At 37.8% G+C, this 16174-nt stretch overlaps 1 pseudogene; it reads right to left on the reverse strand.

Moving 5' to 3' along the window:
* Window positions 1-9195: 9195 nt before the first annotated feature.
* LOC145987281 (ubiquitin-like modifier-activating enzyme 1 pseudogene) lies at window positions 9196-12675 on the reverse strand (annotated as a pseudogene).
* Between the last annotated feature and the right edge of the window lie 3499 nt (window positions 12676-16174).

The raw sequence follows: 16174 nt of genomic DNA on the forward strand, positions 1-16174 counted from the left end.
TCGTCCTTACCATAACAAAATATTAAAAATTCAAACTTATGGGAACGAACTCGAAATAAAATCTAGTTAAATATATAGGGCCCGAATTAATGTAAAGTTTCAGTTGATCTGGCAGCAGGCTTCGTCACTCTATTTCTGCTCGTTAGAAATAGTAAGATATTCTAACAAGTAGTTTGCTAATAATAATAAATATATTTATCACAGTGCGGATTCGAACACACGCATGTTGGAACTTGCATCTGGCGAGTGAAGGAAAAGAGACTTCATTGTGAGGGATTCGAACACGCATCGTTCAGATTGTGAATCCCGAACGCTAACCAGTCACCTACAGCTTCTGCTTATTCAGTAGAAATCATGTAAGTTACTAATGAGGGTTTCATCTGTGCCGAAGGGTATTTTTCTTGCTCTTCTCTTTTAAACGTGCTTGATTTTAAGATTGCCATAGCTTTTTATTTTCTGTTGCCTACGGAAATATTTCTGACACATTATTTTAGACTTTATACCCAGGAAAACTCAAGGAATTTCAAATGGGATTGACATGTGCAATTCACAGGATTTCGGTCTAATTTTTTTATTTACATTTGAATTTTCACTCGCAACGATGGCTTCCTTTCTGTCTTCCACCTTCTCTTCCTCTCCATTATTATTTTATCTTCTCTCTCTCTCTTTAAAATACCCATAGACATGACGACACGATTTTCAATATGTATCCTATTTCACGTCACAGGTTTCGAATTGGATTTCCTTAGACAATATTCTGCTTTCCAAATGTCGACTTTTACCAACTGATTAAAGTCAGATCTGCTTAGTATTATAATGAGTTCAGCTTATTGTTAAGTTTTAATAATATACAGAAATATCAGCTGCTAAATGCTTTACAGTTCATATCGATCAAATGGTGCTAATTGCCGATGTCAATGATTTATCCATACACCCCCAACACTTTCCTAACAACCCTCTATTTTTCACATAAACCCAATATATGGTTATTTACCCCTTACCGCATGGGAAATTCTCAGTAATTCCTGCCTAGCTGATGCACCTATCACGACCATTTCTTCAATGAAGGTTGCGGTCATGATAAACATAGGGCATAATTCTTTGCCTGTCATGTCCAGCAGCTATGTGTTAAAACGCTACGAGATGGAGAAACCCCGCTGATAACTAGTGTACGTTGCAGTTCACTTCTAGGCGCTGTTGACATACTGCACATAATCTACTTCGGTTTGTCATGGCCATACCGACTGCTTGACGACCCAGATTCTAATAAGAGAAACTGTTTTTTTACTCTTGCTCGCCCACAGCAACAGAACAAGGAAAGTGAAGGGGAAAAGAGGACAAAAATCCGTTTTCAGTGAGTGACCGTGACGAATGATCGGTGTCATTTTTTCTTTCTTTCTGACTTATGTAAAGTTTTTTAATGGTCAAAGCGTATCATTGTAGCTAATATCTCAATCTTAATATTGCAGGATATAAAAAGGTAGCAAAAATCAATACTTGCCATCCTCTTCACAAATCACCTTTGCCATAGTCTGCATAAAAATAATAGACGTGCATACACTGGTTTGTAAAATTCATGTATTCTTCCTCTGCTGTTTTCATATTAACATCTTAGTATTTGATAATATTTCATAGCATTTAGTTAGGACTTTGATTGTATATATATATATTGTATCATAGAGTGCACATAATAGTAATAATAATAACAATCGGGTGTATATGTGGTTAAAGGGGGCGGGAGGGCACTGGTTCCTTCGAAACTTCCACGTGTTTTATATACACACACCCATACATTAAAATTACTATTATATATTAATAAAACTTCATATGGCAAACAAAATATATGTGCATAATGAATATAATACTGTATAATAGGGATGGGTCCTCCTCCGTGGCTGTGCGGTCTAAGGCACCTTGCTTTGGACGGCGGCTGCGGGATGGCATGGGTTCGATCCCGGGTTCAGTCTCCGGGAATTTTCGGCCTGTGTATAGGGCCGGTGGCAACCCACCATCGTGAGGAAATTGGGGAGCTCGGAGTGAGTGAGCATAATCCGGTCGCGAAGTCCTACAACGGTTGGGGGTCGATCGTCGGGCCGACCAGCGATCACGTCCCCCTAGTTGGCTGCAGATCCCCACGCCTCCCTGGTGGCCCGAGTGGGAGGGAGGCCAGAAGTCGGTAGGTAAGCCAGGGCCCAATATTGGGCTGTAGCTCTATAGGGTTACTTACTTTTATAATAGGGATGGATTGATACGAAATCTTGTCCTATATCGATAAAGTACCGATACCAATAACAGATATTCTACCAATCCTGTACAAAATGGTCCTTGAAGAACCTGAACCATTTACCTCATTAATAAATGCATATTACCAGGCGACTGCAATGTAAATTAAGCTGTGCATTTAGACACTGTCTTAATAAAGAAACTGGGGCATGTAGATTATATGTTGTAAGGCTTGACGGAAAGTAAAGCAGAACTGGCCGTAGACTGTTATAAGTGTGCAGCCTGGAACCGAGTTTAAGGCTCTAGTCGCCCTTTCCCGGGCCAGGTTCATGACGTACCTAAAGTATGTCTGTAGAAAATTAAACAAAATAGCAGAATATTGCATTAAATAATAAGATATTTATATATATATCGGATTGGAAAAATTGTTAGTAATTTTACGATAAGTTGATACACCTGTTATCCCCATATCGACCGATATCAATTAACCTGTTACAATGTATAAATATATATATATATATATATATATATATATATATATAAATAAATATATCCAAATTTAGCGCACACGAACATATTAGCCTATCTACGTTCCTGCTTATTGAGCAATTTTTTTTTATTGAGCAATTTTCACACTGGGGACATTGGTGCATGAACATTACAAAAATACATGTTGACATCGCACATAATATATATCTATACATCAATTTGGCAGAATTTTTTTTATAATAATATAACATAATATAATAGTAAAACACACAATGACAAATTATTTGTTGAAGTGAACTTAGTGCTGTAAAAGTACATGTTATATAGTGTATACAATCTAAATTTATTTTATCAATTTATTTAATTCTTGAAATTCTTGAACTGAATATAATGTGTATTCCAATAACAATTTTTTCACTTTACTTTTAAAGATTGTGGTTCTCTCAAAATTTTTGTAACTTTTTGGTAACATATTGTATAACTGGATGCCTGAGTAAAAAGGTCCTGTTTGGAATGCAGTTAGCCGCACTTTGGGAATGTGGAAGTTATCTTTTTGTCTGGTATTGTAATCGTGAGTGTCTATGTTCCTTGGATAGTTCGATTTTGTTTCGTGTATGAAAGTAAGTGTTTCAAGTATGTACAAACTTGGAAGTGTTAATATACGTAATTTTTTGAAAAGCGGTTTACATGTATCAGTTTTATGTGCATTTGCCAAAATACGCAATGCTCTTTTCTTAATATTCCTTTTATAGCATGGAGCACCAGGGCACTCAAGTCAGCGTGCTTTTCACTTCCGGAACATCCGAAGAGAAAATAGAAGAAAGAACAAATGCAAATATAATCTTAAAATGTGTAACAGAGAAGATGAATGAGACATTGAACAATAACTTCCGTAATATTTCAACTATATTTGGTGCTGACATAGAGAAAGGAAATAATTAGTAATGTACGCGTCTCGATAGGGGCTTAGAGGATTTCCATTATGCAGCCTGGATTGGCAGATGTTTCTTCACAGTATGTTCACCCCACAGCCCGCTCGCCCTTACAATGTCTTCACCTTGAAAGGTTGACCCACACCTGTCAGCCTCGTGTTCAATTACGATTCAACATGCAAATGTTTGAACCCTACAAACACTTGGGAATACTTCAGAGAAAGATGTTTCAAGAGTTTTCACACATTGGTACTGAAAAGCGTAGTTATTTTCATATAAAATCATCCGCAGCAGCAATTAGTTAAAATATCTACAACCAATTAACCTAAGGTGACCGGACGTCCCGTATTAACCGGGAGTCTCGTTCCCGATTTTTTAAAACGTAAAAAGGGACGCCAAAATGTCCCTTTTTTGTGACAATGACTTACCGGCATAGAATTACTGCAAGAATACACCTTCTATAATGTTACTATGAACTGTGGCATAGTAACACTCAGTCATTCATGTAAAATTATGAAATGTAAAATCAAATGTAATTGATGCATAGTTGAAAAGCTAAAACAAAATTAAAATTTTAAGAAAAATCTCACTACAGTAGAGATCTGCGCCGGTGCAGTTATGTTGAAGCACAAGAAGCAATTCATGTGCCGACTTATTTACACAGTATTTATTTATCAAACAAGAATTTGTAACGAAACAGTTCTTATATTAAAATGTATTAATTTTGCTGTATCGTTTTTCATGCATGGAAATATGAGAAATGTCCTGTTTTGTTGGTTGAGTTGGTGTATTAAGTCCACTTTATACACAGTAAGGCTACAGTGGACCTACAGTTCAAAGTGTGATTCGAACCACTATGTGCCTCCACCGTTTATCGAACCAGAGACCCCCTTGATTACAAGGCGCCGACGCTACCACTGCGCCATCGGCGAGGCCCTCCAGTTTTGATGTTTTAAAAATCTGCTCACCTTAAGTTAACCTGGTTCCAACAAGGTTTTGATCACTTCCCATGGAGCAAATTACGAGATCCGTTCTTGGCCTCATCTCGATGTACGCATAAACACTTGCATCGTTCTAATTTCTGATGTAGTACTATACGGTGTGAAAGTTTGCGCGGTGGCCAGTTGCATAATGTTGTTTATTCTACATATAGTTCGAGACTCGGGACGAGACCGAGACGAGAACAAGACGGATGTTTATAAATCGAGACGAGACCGAGAACTCAAAACAAGGCCGAGACTACCATGTCTCGTCTCATCTCGATACCATCTCTGATGGTGAGGTTGTGAGCCGACCAATCAACTTGCTCAGTTAATGGGTTGAGGCGGCAATTTCGAAGTACAGAATTGAAAATACATCATACTATTTGAGTATGTGATACAGTGTTATAGACCTACACATAAATTCCTTTTAGTTCTTTTTGAAATTTACTGTACAACCAATTCAACTTTCTACATTGTATTTTTACTTATTTGTACAAGAACGTTTGATTAAAAGTTATGTATGACTATGTGCATATTATGAAAAGACAAATCAAAATTGTCCTAAGGAAAAGGGAAGGAAACGAGACTTCGTAAATAAAGTGAGAGATAATGAAGTTGAATATCTAACTATTATCTACACTACACTTTATAGTAAGTTTCGATACATATAAGTTTTAAATACATCTTTAAAAATTGGTCAGTTACCGATTTTAGAAGAAATATTTTTTCTTTTGATTTGATGAGAAAATGTACGCATGTAAGACCTGTTACGTTAATATGTTACATTAATTTTCTACGCAAGGGCGGATTAGAGGGGAGCGGGGGCGGGGAAACGCAACATCGGACTAAAGGGATGAGGGGTGCCCCACCTCCCCAAGGATTTGAAGTGGGGCGGGGGGTGACAGGTTCTCAAAGGCCTTATTTTATATCTTCAATATCTCAACACTTGAAATGTAATAGAGCATATGTTGTGACATTTTACGATGCACATGGCAGAGCCAGGGACGTCGGAGCTGATGGGGCAGTGGGGGCGACTTGCCCCCCCACTCATCATCAAGGGGTGCCCCCTCCCCTCAAGTCGCGTGCTAAAAATGAGACTATACTTTCTCCAACTTGTGTTTCGTTTTGAAAAAGATTGAAAAATATATTTGCACTAGTTAAATCAACGTGGACTCAAGTTTCGATACCAGCAAGAAGTACGTGACACAAAGATCCATGTGCAGATAAGAATCGCAGCCACGTCTCAGCAAATCAAGTGTAAGGTTGAATTATCCCCTTAGAAATTCGCCGCTTCGGTTTTGTGGACAGATGCGGTCGGTGTGAAACAATAAACCCCGCGTACCCCGATGGGAAGGGGTCAGAGAGGAGCCTAATTTTAAATCTTTTATTTTCCATCTGCAACTACATTCCATGGATGCAAGGACTCCGAACCGGGGGGGCAGGTGGAGCTTGAGCCTTCTAGGTAAAAAGTTGAAGGTGGGAAAAAATTCGAGACTAAAGGCGGTGGTCTAGTTGGTAGGGCGTCTGACTGCCACGCGGAGACTAGGGTTCGATTACCGGGTGAGTGATCTAAGGTCGGAATTTTTCCGGCCTTATCCCCGCAAAAAGCGGCTCACGCAGCCTAAAATGAATGGGTGGGGGCAACACTGGGGGGTAAATGCGGCCGGAGCATGGTGCTGATCACTCCAAAATGTCAGAGATCGAAAATGTGTGGGCCCTAACCCCACATCCCTTAATGCGAAGAGGGACAATTACGCACCAGGCATGCATTTATTCCAATATCGTCGGAATGAGCAATGCTACTAAAAACATCTCCGCCAGAAGTGAAGAGTATGAATTTCTCCCCATGTGGCAAGTGGAAGCGGTTTCCTAAGTTGATTATTAAGCCTTATACGATTTTTGAAAAATATGATGAATTAGTATTTACCGAATCCCATGTATTTCTTATGGGACATCAACTTCAACTTCAAGTTAAGGCTCATCAAATGGTAGTTTCGACTTTTCCTACTACTATGACATAGTTCAACATGTCCTTTTTCCGTCCATGTACTTTTCTACGTCATCGGATGTTTGATATTCCCGAGAGAACGAATAAAATAATGGTCCCATAAGCCTAGTGCATTTCTCCTTGCCTCCTACGGCCATCCTGGCAGTGTTGCCAAACCTGATGTGCATAATAGAGCTAAATTTCACCATTAATACAGCTAAAGAGGACTTTCAAGGAGCTAGATTAACGAAGGCTGCATAAAGTGCCTACTAGGGTAATTTTAGTTGTCAGAGGGGTGGGGGTGCTGCTATTACCGTTAGCTTTAAAGTGATTGCAATTTATTCTTAGTTTTCACCGCCTAGATTTGGCGGCATCACTCATCTCAATAATCCAATGATGTTAATATAAAATCGAAAATAAAGGGTTCCCGGATAACAAAATTGTCATCTTCATCTTAGCCACAGCGCTATATATAAAAATACATGGGGAGGAAAGAAGAGGTAGGTGACGCAGCCTATAGCTATACGAATATCACGTCACGTGCAAAATGTACACTCATGGCAAAAGTTGGTATTTATGGGCCGGAGCCAGTGGTGGCATCATAGTGGGGCAGAGGGCGGATGCCACAGTTCACAGTGAAACGAGTGCACGAAAGAGCCAGATCTGGCTCCAAAAGAGCGAATTTGCAACAGTGATCAACAGCTGCCCCAGCAAGAAAGACCTAGGGAAAATTGGCCCTCCTCGCCTTAAATGTGCCTACATGGCACGGTGCTATTAGCACGGGTTAAAAAACAAAATCACATGTGAACATAAGAATGAATGGTGTTACCTCTCTCTGAGGTCTAAAACTAAGCCACCAGCCCTGAACATGACGTTTAAAACAAACAGTAAACTTTTAATAAGTCTAAATGGCCAAGAAATGAAAGTTCCTCCCTTGGTTGTTCCGCCTCTACCCGCACGTGCTTTCAGTATTGCCTGATGTTAAGAAGCCACAGAGGAGGAGTAAGACTGTCTTCTTGCTCTCCCTTCTCCCAGTCACGCCCTAAGAAATGAGACTACATATATTTCAATTTGTCTTGATTCTCAAGAATATTTGGAAAAATATTTTTGCACTAGATTTGTGAACGTGCTGAACCCCTACATACGTTCTTCCTGTCCTTCAAAGCCGTATGATCCCAATATAATCCAGAGGAAATTATACAACAAATGCTAAACGAGTATATTTTCATTATTTAATTTTCGTACTTAATAAGTCTCTCGGGTGTATGTGTGTGTGTGGGTGGGTGGGTGGTGGGGGTCCGGACCCCCTAAATACGTCCTTCGTGTCTTTGAAAGCTCTATGATCCCAATATAATCCTTATCTTCCAATAAGTTCAGAGGAAATTATACAACAACAGCTAAACGAATATGTTTTTCATTATTTAATTTTAGTACTTGATAAATCTTTCGGGGGGGCAGACCCCCTGGACCCCCTAAATACGTCCTTGGCCCAGGACCATTATGCTAAAAAACTGTTGCTACATATAAGGAATCATAAAGAAAATACTCTTAATTTCATTGTTCTTCAAGTAGCAGGAGGTCAACAAATATTCCCTTAACTTGAAAATTTTAACAAACCTGAAACTTTTATGGTGCAAGTGTCCTCTTCCCACTGCCAAGTTAACCCCTCCTGTCCCCCCGTGGAAAATTCTGGATAAACCCCTGATCACATGTGAATATGCAAATTAATCTCTGAATAACAGCGAAGGGAATTAAAGGCAACGAAAAATTTCTCGTCGACTATAAAATACGTGACAAAATGAAAGGATGAAAGCAGTTTTTTATTTACATTAAAACTGAATGAAGAAATTATCAGCCTTATTTCTGCTCACTTTAGTGTGTCCGAGATTGAGCTACATGCGGAAGTGCCGACTAAACATATCTGCAAGTGAAAATTGACTTCCTGGGGAATAGCTTAGATGGGTGAGTGATTCTGATACTATCTCAACTGCACATATACAATTTTTGGTAAAGTGCTGAAGATGCTTCTGTGGCAAGTTGTTCGTGTGAAAGAGTGTTCTCGAAGATGGTAGGTGACTGAGACTGAATCAGGTTTTGCTAAGAAAAAAAAACCTCAATAAAATGTTAATGTTTATTTTAAAGTATAGGGGTTTACTTTGAATGTTATTACCTCTGTATTTTTAGGCTTCTAAATATACGAGGTTGAATATAATTTATGAAAATTAATATTAATTAGTTGATTGCCATAAGCGAAAATAATAATATCCCATTTTCATTTCATGAAGAATAAAGTAACTGTAAAAATAAAATAGTTAATTTTTAAAGTAATGCCAACTGTAACTGAACTACTTCTTCAAATGAGTAACTGTAACTAATCTGAATTGCGTTTTTGGCGAAGTAACTATAACATTAACTCAGTTAATTTTTACAATAACCTTTCATTTCGAATATTCAATACATGAAACGCATAATTGAAGCGTTTATTGTAGACAAAATTAAATATAACAAAAATATGATTAAGAAATACAATATACAGTAATACAGAATTTCTTCTTTAAAATGTGTGTAGTCCTTAAACAGATATATAAAAAGTCTTCTTTGTAAATGTTGATTTTATTACACGTATAAAAACTGTAAAAGAATATCGATAAATATGTGAATTTTGAAGTGTTAAAACTCTCCACTCTAGAAATGCACAATAAATATTTACTTTTGTTCCTAACGTGGGAGTAGATATCGCACATTGGGGACTTCTACGTCAATTCCTTCTTCATCTGTGCAAATCAAATCAAAATTCAAAGAGCGTATGTTCGGACTTATGTTCTTTCCAGTAATATTTTCAATTACTTGAGACATGGGAAGATCCATCCTCTCTAGACGTTTCACGTCATTGATAAACGAAGCATATAAAAATATTGCACCTTGAGAAAGCATGTCGATCTCCAGTTTGTAGTTGGTCTTAAAGTATTTCAAAAACTGACGTAGTGTTAGCTCCCCTTGCACTTCAAAACTGTCCCATTGAGTCCACTCTACGTCGTAAAAGTTTCGTCTTACTGCGGCGATTGGCTCGGAAAATCCAAAAAACGGCAAAGCGAGGTTGATAAAACCATTCTTGTAAGGTGCTAGCGTTCTGAAACCTTGAGCGACCTTGTAGAACTCCAAGCACGCTAGGCCAGCTATCACTGAAGTAGTTGTTGCAATGGCTGGTATGATCTTTCCTGCGATTAGCTTACTCTGATGTTTATCAGCAGGAGGTATGCCATAATTTTCGGCACGAAGGTTGGACGCTGCGGTAATGAAGTCCATGTGGTAGTTCGAGTCATCATCCTTCTCAAACTGAATGGGTTCGATATGAAAAGTTCTCAAATCCTGTTTCAGGTGAAGTAACTGATTCGTCACTAACTCGAAGTACTGGGGATCTTCATCGTCCTTGTTCACTACTTCTTCACCTTCTGCGTTAAGCACCGTACCTTGTCTTGGGGAGAATGGAGGTACCTTGACCTGATTTGCCCAATTTGCTATCTCACCTGGATACTTGCATTTCTCGATGCCGTACACCTTAGCCCTTAAGTTTGCTGCAGCGACTACATAATTCAAGTGCAAAGAGTTTTTAGAAGAGAATATCAAGGGATGCGGGCATCGTTTTGGACCAGACCAAAATAACCTTCCACTTGATGTCAAATGATCAGCTGGGAAGTTGTGTAACAATTGCTCTATTTGGTTCCTAAATTGAGTCTCAAAATGATTACGAGCCCATTGCACACAATCAATAAAATTCGTGGGTCTGCCTAGTTCAAAAACACGCTTCACATTTAACAAACTCTCTAAATTCTTCGATTGCTGTTGCTGTCGGATTTTGTCCAAAAATAGAGGATCGATTAGAAACATTCTTGCATCTTCATACGGTTTCCGAAAAAGATCGTCGAACATTTCACGTGCCCACGATAATGTATGTTCTATTGAATTTGGAAAATTCCTCAAGGTACAATCTGGTATGCTTCTTTCAGGTGGATCGTGGGAATCGCCGTATGATTCAGTCAAAAATGGAAGGATCACCTGAATGTTTCCTTTCGTTCCCAGTGTTCCTGATTCTAGTAGTGGCTTTTTATAATACACACATTTCTGATTCACATACATCCTGGTTTCGACGTTGTCCAAAGCATTTGCTACGCCATCTAGATCTTCGAAAAAATCATCGTTGTAGAGTTCCTCTGTGTCAGTACCGACTTTGTTTATGAAGGCGCGTATCTTTATGTCTGGGTTCATTCGTTTCACGGCTTGTGCTGCCACTGGAGACTTGAATTGCTGAATATTAGATGACCTGAATAAAAATTGTCCGTTTAAGTTAGATCTCTCTACTAGATCCATGTCAGCCACTCTTAGATAACCAGAACCAGCCCCAACTCCCATCATGCTGAAGTTCTTCAAAACTTCACATCCAATTGCGCCAGTACCAACTACAAAATATTTCATATCTCCCAACTTCACTTGAAAATCTCTCCCAAAAACTGCTACTTGAGAGTCATACCGAGAATTTGCAGGCTTACATTTATCTTTTACTAAAGCTGTCCTGTCCTCTGGTAAACATTCAATGGCATCAAAATAAAAGTACTGATGTATAGGGTGAAATTTTCCACTTGTAGCTTTCATTACTTCCTGAGCAGCAACTCCGCCAATCACAGCATTCATGGGACATAAGTTCCCCGCAGATGTCTTTGCAAAAACCTCTAATAGATTCTCATTGACCTCCTCGACTTTGAACTGGTTGTTTTCATTTATTTTTTTAGCAAGAGCGACAAAATCTACTGCTTGAGCGTGATCCCAAGCTTCTGGACATTTACCTCTTTCAGAAATATAGTTATGCAAAGTCTGAAACGCTAAATGCAGCTGGGGTGGATGGTTAGGTTTTGCAAAATCTGTGATTATAAACTCTGGATTATTCAGTGAATCTCTTAGTGACTTATACTGGAGATTTTTAGGCATTTTTACCTGTGTAACGATTCCTCCTCTTGCGTACTTGGAATAATTTCTAGTGTCACCGATACTGAAAGTATATGGGCCAAGAACTTTTATTTCTTTTGGTTCACAACCATTTACTTCTATCATTCCCTGAACTTCGGAAAATGTCACATGATCTCCGTCCTCAAATCCATGTTTCACATCATCCAAACAAGCAACGACACCGTCTTCTTCTTTAGTAATACTGGCAACTGTAGCAGAAAGAGGACTCTCGCCTGTACAATCATCTACTGTAAAGTTTTCTCCAAAATCACAAAATATTTGCCCAAACAATCCCTTGGTGTCAGCAACTATTAAAGCAATATTATTCTCTCTTGTAATTTCGGAAACTTGGAGCTGTTCTTGCAGTGAACTAGTTGTCAAGACTACAACTTTGAACTGCTTAAGGAAATCTGGCGTTAACAGACCAGTGGAAACATATATGTGGACATATTGGTTTAAGCTTCCCAAATGCGCACTGCAAGAATCGGCTCTGTTTTTTCCCACATCATCTTTTGACAAATAATATTGAGACGAAAGATCAGAAAATTGACAGGCTTGCTCATCATGCAGTGTCACTGACTTTACACCAGCCAGAATAATATTTTTGGCTATCTCCACTCCAAGTCCACCCATTCCAGAAATGAGAATATGTGAATTGGTTATTCGTCGCATGGCATCATGACCCAAAACATACAACTGTCTCGAATATAACCCCTCATCGAATTCTCCTCTTAGACTAAAGTAGGGGATTCCTGAAATCTTTCGCCTTTTAGCAGCTGGTGGATGATCAGTCATTGTGATACAGGTGTTACTAGTAAGATTGTACATTCCTTAAATACCAATTCAATCTACAAGGCAGTTCTTGAACTTTCTTATGCCAAAGCACTTATTTTGTACTCACAAACTGCTGAAAGGTGAAATTTAATTCCTAGGAGCCAGGCCGCTTCTTTCAGGATCTCGGTCGAATGTTTGTATCGTTGAATGTTCTTCTCCTTTCTTTACGGAATATGTACTTCTTCCGACACGATAAGTTGTTTATTAAGTGGCTTCATATGCACGTAAATACATCAAAGAGCGTATATAATTCTTCTTCTTCTACTTTTTAACTGTCCCTGTCAGCATTATCTTGTCGACTTTGGACATCGTTATTGTATTGTATTTGTTTTAATGTTTTCTTCTAAGATTGATAGTTAGTCTCTCAAATTAATCAGAATCACAAACATAAAACGATTAGTATGAATAATTCACTTTTTTTTTACCTTTTGTTGTTTCTTTTTTTAAAATATATGTATATATATAAAAATCACTTTATTTTTCGAGTCTACACTTCCGAGCATATGCATACAGCATCCATATTAATGAAGGGGATAAATCTGTTAGAATGGATGAGAGTGGTATTGGAAATGGAATTTTTAAACGTTGTAAACCTTTGTAGAGTGTGATTTGTTGATCTGAAAAAATTGGACATTCTAGAAATAAATCTTGAGCATCTGGATTATTATTGCCACATTTACAATTTTCTTGAGTTTCAATATTTATGATATACGTACATGCCCTGTTCTTAAGCTATTAATAAAAACTATGACTTGCCGTAGGAGTGTGTATAAATTGAACCAAGGGACCTTGGATTTAAATTCTGCAATCCATCTATATGTATTGCCCACAAACTTAAATTGATCCTTGCACCATTCTTTCCATAATTTAGATTTTCACTCGTGGTAATAAATGCGTATACATTAATCTATTGAGACTTATGAGTTGTAAATCTCTGGCCTGATTAGCATATAAGACCACTCGATCATTTTCTACGTTAATATTATGTGCTTTAACATAACTGAATTGTATGTCAATGTCCCTTTTGCAAGCAAATTTAACTTGTTGAATAATTAAAATAATAAGCTATGATTGATGACATAATTTTGGATAAGATGTAGATAATGCTTGAAGAACACTCAGAGAATCTGTAAGGAGAAGATTTTTTTTAAATCTTCAGCTATTTCACATTGTAAGGCTCTGAATAGAGCGTAACTTTCCGCAGTAAAAATAGATGAATCTATAGGTAATCTAAATTGTTGAGAAATGTTTTTCTCTGGGATGTAATAGGCACATCCTACACCTTTGTTATTCTTTGAACCATCGGTGCAAATCATTACATGCATTGGCCATTTTTCTCTGTACGATGCATGTAAACCTAGATCTCTGAAGTGAATTGAACATTGAGTATACATATAATGGAATATCCAGTTGATAAATCAAAGGATGTAAGAGAGTGAAAGTGTTAGATCGAAGTTCTGGAAATAAGTAATGACAATACACAAAGAAATATGAGGTGGTATGAGGATTTATTACATCGGCTTCAGCCCATTGTTTTTGTATTTCAAACCATTTATTAAATGGATGAGGATGATTTTCCCATGATTTAAGGAGGAATTTTATTGTTAATTGAATCCGCCTGTGACTCAAAGATATTTCTTTACTCTCCATATAAACACTTACATTGGGGCTTGATTGCATAAGACCTAGACAAATTCTCAATGCTTTTCTTTGTAATATATCTATTTTGTCGAGTAGACTGGATTTTGCCCCTCCCCCCCCCCCCCCGTAGCTGAAAGGGCGTATAGAAAAAACTATTTTTTCTGTATTAAGTTTTAACAGACAAATATCCTAAACTGTAGACACTAGTGGCACTAATAACTTGTTCTTGTAGAGTGCGATGCATAAATATTACCCACCAAATTGTGCAATACCAGGTTTATTCTATTTGTTTTACGCAATGAACTTCAGTAACTGAAAAAAGATGCCACACGAGCTACTGAAACCACAACTCAAGCTTAAGTAGAAATCGATTTCTTAAAAATACGTAGGGTGCAAGAGAAAAATGAATAGAAATAGTCATGGTCAATCAACGGTACGCTTTCCACAATGCGGGGTAATAAATATAAACGTCAATAAGCAGAGGACATTCCTTAAAAGCAACATAGGGCGTACGAATAGAAATAGAAAATAGAAATAGAACGAAAAATTGCGTTCGACATCTTAGCCACTGATTATACAGGGGGCGTCTCCTATTTTCACCTTTATATTACCTAATTTCAACATTGAATCTTAACATCAGCTTTATATTTATTTACTTGTTATCATTCCTTGCAAATACCTTTCGATTACGCAGATAAATCTAATTTCAATTCCTCATGTTATAAAATTTGTAAACTTCTACTTCACTACCTTGTATTCAGTAGAAATTTCAGAAATATTGAATATATTTATAACCAACACACGACTATTTAATTTGTATTACTCAATTCTAATTTCTCCTCTCATGTTCTATAATTTCATATTAATTTGTCGCAGAATTGTGTATAACAGTAATATTTATCAGAAAAGTTACAATAATTGTAATTCGATTACTCTTCCTCCCCAAAAAGATTTCCACTCAAGATGTATTCAGTGAAGGTGGGTCCACGAGTGGTGATGAATGTCCATTGGTTACGAGAAATGTTCATGATATCATGAGAAATGCAAGTAGAAGTATTAATTTTACATGCAATTTGGTACTGGGAGACAGAAGGAAATCAAACTATCGACAATGCAAAGTGGAAAGGTGCGAAATTATTAACATGTGAGGGAGGGTGCCTTCCCTCGCAGTATTCTTTACCTCTCAACGCGCATGCTCTGCTGCTTACTACCCTTGAAGTGCAAGCGAGATGCTGAAATCTGATGTAGAACTTCTGAAAAGAAGCATAAAGGGGAGAATTCTCCTGGTTTCCCTCCTCAATTTCGACCACACCCACGCACTGAAGATATTACCAGGCGTTTTAAATGGTTGTAGTTTGCTATCAAATGAAAGTTCATGTTTAATGGATTAAAATGTTACTTATTTTACAGAGGAAGTTTCGAATCTTGTAACTGATTCTTCAGTTCTCAGAACAGGAGCCTGCAATATGTGCGGCAGTTCAAAGTGACAGTTCAAACAGAGCGCTTGTGTGCAACTAAAATGTTGGTACTAGGGGACAGTAGTTCGTGCAATATAGGTGTAACCAGTGTGTTATTTAAAAAAATAAATCAGGGGGTTTCAGTAACTACTCACCTTTAAGTACCACCCTGGCTGCAACTAGCCTATTAAAGCAAACAGTCATTACTAGGGAGCGGAAGTTGATGACTGTCATCTTTTTTCTGACATCTCGGACACGATGCTCATTAAATATACACAATATCATACTTCGTCTAGAACCCCAAAAAAGGTAATTTTAGAGTGCATTTGTTTTTGCATTTTTTGCCAACTTTCAGGTTTTAGGTAATTTTCCCCGATTTTCGGCATTTTCCCGTCATTTTTTGCAATATTCAGTGTATTGTTTTGTCATATTTTGTTACTTCTTTAATTTTGGTAATATTCTTGAGTCTTTTCACCAAGGTGAACATTGGCCCATCTATATATCTCGCAGGATTGTAATTTACGAGCAAAAGAAATGCTGAACTGGTGACAGTCTTTGTTGTGTCGGGGAAAACCATCAGTGTTCGGAAGTAGCGAGCTACTTGTAGCGGCGCTACTGTAGCTGTAG

This window comes from Lepisma saccharinum, chromosome 4 (assembly GCF_977018435.1).
Source record: "Lepisma saccharinum chromosome 4, izLepSacc3.1, whole genome shotgun sequence".
In the NCBI taxonomy this organism is placed as follows: Eukaryota; Metazoa; Arthropoda; class Insecta; order Zygentoma; family Lepismatidae; genus Lepisma; species Lepisma saccharinum.